Here is a 9,321-nt window from a genome sequence, read left to right as displayed (position 1 = left end):
AATCTAATTTGAGTTGTAGGAAGAAGAAGGAGAAGAAGCACATTAGATGCTTCACATGTGGAGAACTTGGACACTACCACACAAGATGCTCAAGGAAGGGAGAGTTCAAGAGGTTGGAGCATCTAAAGAAGTGGGAGAAGAAGAAGAGGAGCTCAAGTCAAGGGGGAGCTTCAAGGGTAAGGGAGGTATACCCTAATTTGAAATGTAATTCAAATTCAAACTCTTATGTTCCCATGCATGTTAGGAAAAATAATGTTAATCATTATATGCCCATGTAAAATTTTGGTTTCAAATATCATGTTAAGAGTAGGGTAATTGTAGATCAAAACCCTAGGAGACTCATTCATGAAAAATCTAGAAATGGAAGACCTAAGGAGACCCAAGGCATTAATCCCAAGAAGGGGAGACATGCCTAGAAAAGGTAGGTCTAGGAATGTCCAATTTGGACAAATTAACTCTAGGGTTAGGAACCTAGAGAAGGAGAATCAAGTCTTAAGGGGAAAGCTTGATAAGTTAGAACAATTCCTTAAGAGATTCAATGTTGGATCTAAGGAATTAAATATGGTGTTGGGTAGCCAAAGACCCAACCATGATAGATCGGGCTTGGGATACCGATCTAGTTCCTCCAAGGCTAATGAGAGATCATGTGCTAGGGTGGCAAATGATCATGGCTAGGGAGAGTTCTCCAAAGCTAAGGGAAAGTCTTATGCTAGGGTTGCATATGACTATAGCAAAGAGAAGCCAATAAATGGAAAGGAAAAGTCATTTAATGGTAAGGAGAAATTAACCAAGGACAAAGTGTCCAAGGTTAAGAAAGTTAGATTTGTAGGCCAAGTGTCACCGGAGGTGCACTGGAATGGCCTAGCCATTGTGGATGAGTCACCTAGGAAGGTGGCTAAGGCTAAAAGCTCTAGGGGGCGCTCAAAGTGTCAATTTGGGACCCATGGCTAATGGATCTCAGGTGGGTACTACTTGGGAGTCTAGGTTGGGTCATGAAATGTGCCAAGTGGTTTGGAGGCGGACTTGAGTCTCAAACCTAGGGATTTGACATACATGGTTTATGTTTCATTCAAGAAATATGACATTTGGGGTCATATTGCATGATATTTGGTTTTGGATGTATAGATGCCATATAAACCAATGCTAGGGATGCATTGTGGGTTGGTATGGGCAAATACATCAAAAGGAAGCCAAAACTAGGACTTTAGGTCAAGGTTCAATTGAACCATTTAGCTAGTTTTGGATTTTGTGTCAATCTTGGGATTGGTAATAGATACATTTAGTAATGTATTTTTCCCAAGTAGACAAGGGTAAAATAGACCTCTCCATAAAATTTGGTAATTTTTGGAAGTCTAGGGAATTTCTGGTGCATTTTTGAAGTTGGCCTGAAATGACTGATTTTTGTAGAAATAGGGTGCCAGTCGACTGGTGCAGATACCAGTCGACTGGTAACAGTGTTTTTGAGCACAGAATGTTTCTGTAAGCTCATTTTGACGACACCAGTCAACTGGTACCAACACCAGTCGACTGGTAACAGTGTTTTTCGATCACAGAATGATTCTGTAAGGTTGCGTCGAAGGGGGCAGTCGACTGGTACTTTGGGCAGTCGACTGATACCAGCCTGATGTTGTTTTTCAGGGCTGTTCTTGAACATGTCAACTCGTTTAGATGTATGGGATTTATGGGGGATAAATACATGAGTTTAGGGTCAGTTTGGATGATAAATTTTCAACAATTGGGATATTGTTGTGGATTTTTTTTGATGTTAGGCAAAGGGGGAGAAGTAAGGTTTAGTTGGGGAAACCTTAAGTGCCTTTGCGTAGGGGGAGCCTTGTGATAGGTTCTTAAAAATCCCTGTCGGAAAATCCTAGCTCATTGGGGAGCTTAGGTGTAGGGGGAGCCTTGGGATAGGTTCCAATGCATGTTTGCATTTTGTGTTCGGCGGTTGCCAAGTGTGTAGCCTTAGCAACGTAAGTCCATTCGGCGGTGTAAGTCCAAGTGTGTAGCCTTGGCGACGTAAGTCCATCTGTTATTAGTATTGTTTATTTGCTATTTATTTTCCCTAACTTAAACGTATTGCCAAACACCAAAAAGGGGGAGATTGTTGGAGCAATCTCAATGGTCCGTGGGACCATGTGTTTTGGTGTTTGGGCAAAAGGTTTAAATTAGGTTCACCCTTGTTATTTGATATGTGTACTTGAGTTGTGCAGGACTGCAGGATACACATGTGTCTCAGGTTGACGGCTTCGGGTCCGGTGAAGGATAGAGCATCGGAGGGACCGTGGACAAGGCAGCAAGGACAATGGCCGAGGGAAGCGACTTCGAGACATACTCGAAGGATGGCATTGGGGACAAGCCGTGGGCTTGGATGCATCCGAGAGACGAGAGCCAAAGGAAGTAGGCTTGAAGGCAAAAGGTCAAGGCTGCAAAGAAGAGTCAAATGAGTCGTGAGGGTACGAGTGCATGAGAGATTGTACTCGGAGTAAAATCCTAGTTTTAGGGGGTTACTGTAGCGGCACTGTAGCATTACTGTAGCAGTTACTGTAGCAGTCGACTGGTGAATGGACCAGTCAACTGATGCACTGTAGCAGAGAGCCGTTGGGCTGGCACCAGTCGACTGGTGCATGGTCCAGTCGACTGGTAACGGGCAAATCAGGATGCTGATTTGCTCCAGGCTCTATAAGAAGGAGCTTGGGATGGCCGGCCAAGGCGACGAAATTAGACTTGGTTAAAGCCTAATTAGTTGTCACTAAGTGCTCAAAGGTTCCCTTGTGTCCAAGTGTTTTTGGTGAGTGTTGTGGTGAGGTTTCTCCACCCACAAGGAGGTTGAGCTAGCCAGAGTTTGCCGGGGACTAATCCACCGACGGATTGAGCGATCCTCCACCTTACGGACATGCCGTGGAGTAGGAGCAAGTTATCTCCGAACCACGTAAACGAACGTGTTAGCGGTTTGCATTTCCATTCTTGTATTTGGTGTTTAGCTTTCTATTTGTGTTCGTTTGTATTCCGCTGCACTAACATCGTAGGAAGCAAGGATTTGGGGGCGTCGTCCATTCAACCCCCCTTCTAGCCGGCCGCAAGATCCTCCAACAAAGCTAACTAAGGAAACTCATAAATAAAGTATCATGCGCATAATTGGCCCAAAAGAAGGCGAGTTATATGGTGGATGAAGGTAATTATGAGTTGTTTGGAGAGTACCAATAGCAAGTTATAATTTAGTCTGAAGACTTAATGTAATGTTACACTAGGTATCTCTATTATTGTCTATATAGTTACATGTTTTGTTTGTTGCATTTTGTTATTGCATAACTATAAAGATACATGCTTTGTTTGTTAAATTGAGATATGTTCTTTAATTTTGTTTAGTACTCTCAATGTCTACTAATCTAAATAATATCCCCGTGCTCACTGCACAAACTTTGGACAATGAAAAAAGCATATTACAATTTTATTGGGATCCATGAATCTATACTTTGCATTTAGGTATGATCGCTCTGCATCTTTAACTAATGATTTCACTGCGGATCAAAAGGTGAACTTTGACAAGCGAGAATGATCAAATCACATGACTATGATGATCATGAGGATGTCTGATCCTGTCCGAACGCTGAATCAATGGGCGCTGGGCACGTGGCGCTCTTCGAAGTGCTGTCGTAGATCTCCGACCAGTCATGTGGACCTCCGGCGAACCTGCAAAGAAGTCGGGCCGGGAAGGGGTTCCCGGCGACGACCCTCTGACGCTCAAGTCAGGCAAGAGGAAGACGAGAAAGTGGCTATGAATATGCGAGATCGCGTACCTCCGGCGAAGTGTGAGGCTCCTTATATAGAGCTGTGAAGAGGCTCACACACACATACCGAGGCGAATACGTGTCCTCTAACCATACCTCAGTATGAGCTTGTCAGAAGAGATTACCTGACACCATACTGCTATAGTCCGAGCACATCTCTGATGAGACAGAGGAACCTTCTGTCGTAAGATCCTGCGTATGACCTGGTCGTTGAACATACCCACTGTCAGAAGATGTTCCCTTGTCCTTTTGTCTCTTCTTACCTCATTCCGAGCGTCCGTCCGCTCGGCAAGCATCGGTCCGACCGGGCGTAGATATCGGTCCGACCGGGAAGATTCTCCCGGCCACGTGCTCGGATGAGACTGTTCACAGTATTGCTGCCTTTTGCCTTCGGCTGAGCGGGCTATCCGCTCGGCCAGTCGACCCTGTTCAACATGAGTGTCGGAACCCCGACTCCCAGCCGGGGTGTCTTTGCTTCCGTTCGGAACGTTCGGCCGGTCGCCCCAAATCTTCATCCGCTCGGCCAAACCTCTGGTTGACCTTTTACCTTTCAACCTCCACATGGCGTTGACTCTGCTTAAAGGGGGTCCCCCGTCGTTACCGCCGGATCACTTGCCTCCCCTTCAAGTCTAGTCGAAGGAGGCGATTAGTCCGACTGACTGAACCATCAGTTTCGCCGAACGGCGACCGTAAGCAACTATCCTCCGCTCGGCCCCTATGGGAGTAGCTAAAACACCAGTCAACGCCAACCCTCGGTATCTTTTCGAAGTTTTCGCCAATCTCCATCATTAAGGCTGAGCACGCGCTCTGTGCCTCGTTAAGGCGCTCCTTAAATGCTCCCCCGTGATGGAATGCCACGTGGCCTTGCTAACGTCATCGTACGGCGGCGGCGCCGCGGGTGACAAGACCGAGGCGATTCGAAATGGACGGCGTGATGTGTGCTCCGATTCTCACGACCTGGATCCGACGGTGGAGGCCGCTGGGGTTCCACCCTATAAAGGCTTCTCTTCTTTCCTTCGCTTCACTTCTGCTGTCGCATGCTCACCGCTACTTCTCGCGTTCCAGATTTTCGGCGATCTTGCTCTTCTGTTTTCGGCGATCTCCGGTGCGCTTCCTTCGATCCTCCTCTTCGTTGTAAGGTTCTCCTTCTTTCTCTCTTTGGTTCTTGTGTTTTCTTTGCATTTCTTTCCCGAGTTTCGATCCTCTGGGCATCGTTTCGTTTGCTGTCTTCGTTTTCCTATCCTCTATCTTTCTTCGCCTTTTTTGATTTCATCCGTTCGGACAATGGCCCATTCCTCTTAATCCCAAGACCAAACTCCCGGCCCGTGGTATGTTACCATGGAATCACGCTTCGAATGGCGTGACGCCAATACTCTGATAAATAACTTTGACATCCCTTCCGATCTCGAAATTATCTTACCCACTCCCTCCGCTCGGCCACACAAACCGCCGCGCGGAGCCTTTTGTGTTTTCCGCGACCAATTCACTGCCGGTCTGTGACTTCCAATTCATCCCTTTATCATTGACGTTTGCAATTTTTTCGGCATTCTGCTCGGAAGCCTAGTACCCAACACTTTCCGCCTTCTATGCGGCGTAGTCGTCCTATTCAAAATCCATAACATTCCCCTCCGACCGGAGGTTTTCTACTATTTCTACTACCCTAAATAGTCTGAGCCGGGCACTTACATGTTCCAAGCTCGGCCCGGCTTAGTTTTCTTCAACAAACTACCCTCTTCCAATAAGCATTGGAAAGAATTTTACTTTTATATTCGCTTTCCCGAGCGGGCCTCCTTCCGAACCCAATGGCAGATCGGACCACCAACCTCCCCCGAGCTGAAGAGATTCAAGACCCGACCGGACTATCTACATGCCGCCAACATGTTAGCCGGCCTAAAGTTCGACATCAACAAGTTCCTTTCGGAAGGGGTTATGTACATATTCGGCCTGAGCCCGATCAGAACCCCCCTCCCGAGCGGCTTCGGTAAGAATTTTACTTGTACCTTCGCCTTAATTGCTAACTGATTTTTTTCTTTTTCTTTTGCAGCGAACATTGTCATGGAGTCGGTGATGGCTGGAATTTTGAAGAGGAAGGCGGCGACGCTCGAGGCCGCGGCTGCAAAAGAGATGGAGGCACTCGGCATTGAGCCGGTCGGCTCACATGAAGGGGAGAGCGGGACTCACGAGGAGTCGGCTGCTCAGGCTTCTCTCCCGGAGCCGGCGGTGGGAGCAACTGTTAGCCAAGAGCCTTCCGTCCGGGAGGAAGGCTCCGCTCAGGAAGAAGAGCGGCCTCTCCGACAAAAGAGGCGCCAATTGGAGACTCCCCTCCGATCGGCCACGTCCGCGATCCAGTCGTCTAAACGTGCCACCGCAGCTGCTCGCGGCAAAGCTCCAGAGGTCGAGGCGATTTCGTCCGATCGGACCCCATCGCAGTTGGACGCGTCGGCGGACCCTCTTGAGGCTATTCCAGTCAGCGCCCTTCCGCCCGTTCCCCGCCGAGTAGAGCGTTCGACAATTTTGTCCCAATTCTCTGCGCCGGCTTCCGATCCTTCCCTGGCTTCCGCTCAAACTACACCCGGTCAGCGACGCACCGTCAGGGTCTCACTTCACCTCCCGACCGAAGAATTGCTGCCCGAGGCCGATCGACCAACCGCGCCCGAGCATATGATCACAATGAAGGGGCCTCTAGTCGAAATGTGGGCCGACGCTCGGGCGCACGTCGCGATGATTCCACTCCGCAATTTGGCCGACAGCCATATGCAGCAGGCCACTGGGGTAAGTGTTTTCTTCCGAAGTTTTTTACGCACTCCTTCCGATCGACTTTTAATGATCTTATTAATTATAGAGATGGGTAGAGGAGATAGCAGTATCCAACCGCCTGGCGATGGTGGACGAAGAATTGAGAAGACTGAAGGCTGCAGGCAGTCCGCCCGGCTCCCAAGGCCCTTCTTACTCTGAGCTGCAGAAAGAGCTTAAGAAGGCCCAAGACTTGTTGGCGGTCGAGCAGAAGAAGACGGCCGATCAGGCTCGCACTTTGGCCGAGCTCGAGCGGCAAGTCAAGACGCTCGACCAAAAAATAAGCCTAGCCACCACTTGGAAAAACACGGCTATCTCCGATCTAGAGAAAAAGAATGTCGAGGCTCGGGGCTTGGAGCAGAAAGTAAAGGAGTTGATGGAGCAACTAGCCAACGAGAAGATTGCCCGATCGGATGAGGTGGCGAAGCTCGAGACTGCTTTACAAGAACATCAGGCTGCCGCCAATACTTCCCGAGCGGCCCTTAAAGAATATCAGGAGGCTGAACCAGGCCGGGTCGCTGCCTTGAGACAAAATTACATCCGTTCGGTCGAATTTTCAGAGAAATTTTGCGAGCAGATGTACACGGCCTTTGAACTTGCCATGAATGCCACGACAGAATATTTGAAGTCCAAAGGGCAACTTTCCGATTCCGCCAACATCCCAGCTCAAGACCAGGCGGCACTCCTTAGCACTATCCCGAAGGATCTTTACGATTATTTAGAATAGAAGTTTGCATGTTATTCGGCCGCTCGGCCAAAAAAACTATCCTTTTTTGTAATTTGGCCACTCGGCCTTATTTTCTATAATGATATGATATCCTTTTACTTGCTTAGTCCTTTTGCTAATCAATATGTGTGCTGTCCGCTGGCCTCTTATCACACCTTTCTCGTGTTTGAAAAGGAGTTTTTGCGAAGTATTTTGCATAGCTTGTCCGCTCGGCTGAATATATCCTGCTTCGCAAATAGGATTTTCGATAGACATTCGCGAAGTACCTTTGGTTCGTTGGCCGAACGACCAAACGACTAACAAACCGACCTCTTTATTGTATTCCGACCGGAGGGTTTATAGTCGTCGGCGCGACTCGATTTTTAACGTCGAAGATCGACGGTCTTTCGCTCGGAGTGTTTATAGTCGCCGGCGCGACTCTCAATTTTTAACGTCGGAGCTCGACAGTCTTCCGCTCGGAGGGTTTATAGTCGCCGGCTCGACTCTCGATTTTTAACGTCGAAGCTCGACGGTCTTCCGCTCGGAGGGTTTATTGTCGCCGGCTCGACTCTCGATTTTTAACGTCGGAGCTCGACGGTCTTCCGCTCGGAGGGTTTATAGTCGCCGGCACGACTCTCGATTTTTAACGTCGGAGCTCGACGGTCTTCCGCTCGGAGGGTTTATAGTCGCCAGCTCGACTCTCGATTTTTAACGTCGGAGCTCGACTGTCTTCCGCTCGGAGGGTTTATAGTCGCCGGCTCGACTCTCGATTTTTAACGTCGGAGCTCGACGGTCTTCCGCTCGGAGGGTTTATAGATGCCGGCTCGACTCTCGATTTTTAACGTCGGAGCTCGACGGTCTTCCGCTCGGAGGGTGTATAGTCGCCGGCTCGACTCTCGATTTTTAACGTCGGAGCTCAACGGTCTTCCGCTCGGAGGGTTTATAGTCGCCGGCTCGACTCTCGATTTTTAACGTCGGAGCTCGACGATCTTCTGCTCGGATGATGACATTTTGTTCGGCACTGAAGTCCCTTCACCGGCCGAGCGTCCGGTCGGACGTGGAGCTCGTGTTGCGCTATACTTGGCGAAATTTCGGGCAGCTCATGCGTCGACCAAACGAAGACATCGCAGTTTTTCTGGAGACATTTGATCAGTTCCTTTTTCTGGCTCGCCTCCAGATCGGTCGCAATGAAAGTGGTGGCCTCCGATCGGGTTGGATGAATCTGTACTTCCTCTTTTTCTCCATACACCAAAGAGGGTGGTTTTTCGGTTATGGCGTTTACCTCGATCCGTGGCGCCTTCCGAGCAGAATTAGCTTCAGCCCGGACCATCTCGACGTTGCATCGCCGAGCTGCCAGCTGGTCTCCTCGTACTTCTCCCACTCTATCTTCCACCGGGAACTTGATTTTCTGGTGGAAGGTGGAGACGGCCGCTCGGAACTCACTGAGCGTCGGTCGCCCCAAGATAACGTTGTACGCTGAGGGAGAGTCGACAACGACGAAGTTTGCAGTCCGCGTCCTTCTGAGCGGCTCCTCTCCCAGCGAAATAGCCAGTCGGACCTGTCCGACCGGCAGAACTTCATTGCCCGTAAACCCGTAGAGGGGGGTTGTCATGGGCAACAGCTCGGCTCGATCTATTTGCAGTTGGTCGAAGACCTTCTTGAATATGATATTGACCGAGCTTCCTGTATCGATGAAAACACGATGAATAGTATAGTTAGCTATTACCGCTTTGATGATGAGAGCATCGTCATATGGCACTTCGACTCCCTCCAAGTCCCTGGGTCCGAAACTGATTTCGGGACCGCTTGCCCGTTCTTGGCTGCAGCCGACCGCATGGATCTGAAGCTGTGTGACGCTCGCCTGTCTTGCTCTATTGGAGTCACCTCTGGTCGGCCCGCCAGCAATAATATTGATTTCGCCTCGGGAAGTGTTACTTCTATTTTCTTCTTCCCGAGCGGACGGCCTAGGCCGCTCCCTAGACACCCGGGGATTGTCCTCGTGCCTTTGAGGGTAATGCCGTTCGGGAGACTGAA

This window comes from Zingiber officinale, chromosome 8A, assembly GCF_018446385.1.
Source record: "Zingiber officinale cultivar Zhangliang chromosome 8A, Zo_v1.1, whole genome shotgun sequence".
Classification (NCBI taxonomy): domain Eukaryota; kingdom Viridiplantae; phylum Streptophyta; class Magnoliopsida; order Zingiberales; family Zingiberaceae; genus Zingiber; species Zingiber officinale.
This window is presented reverse-complemented; position numbering follows the sequence as displayed.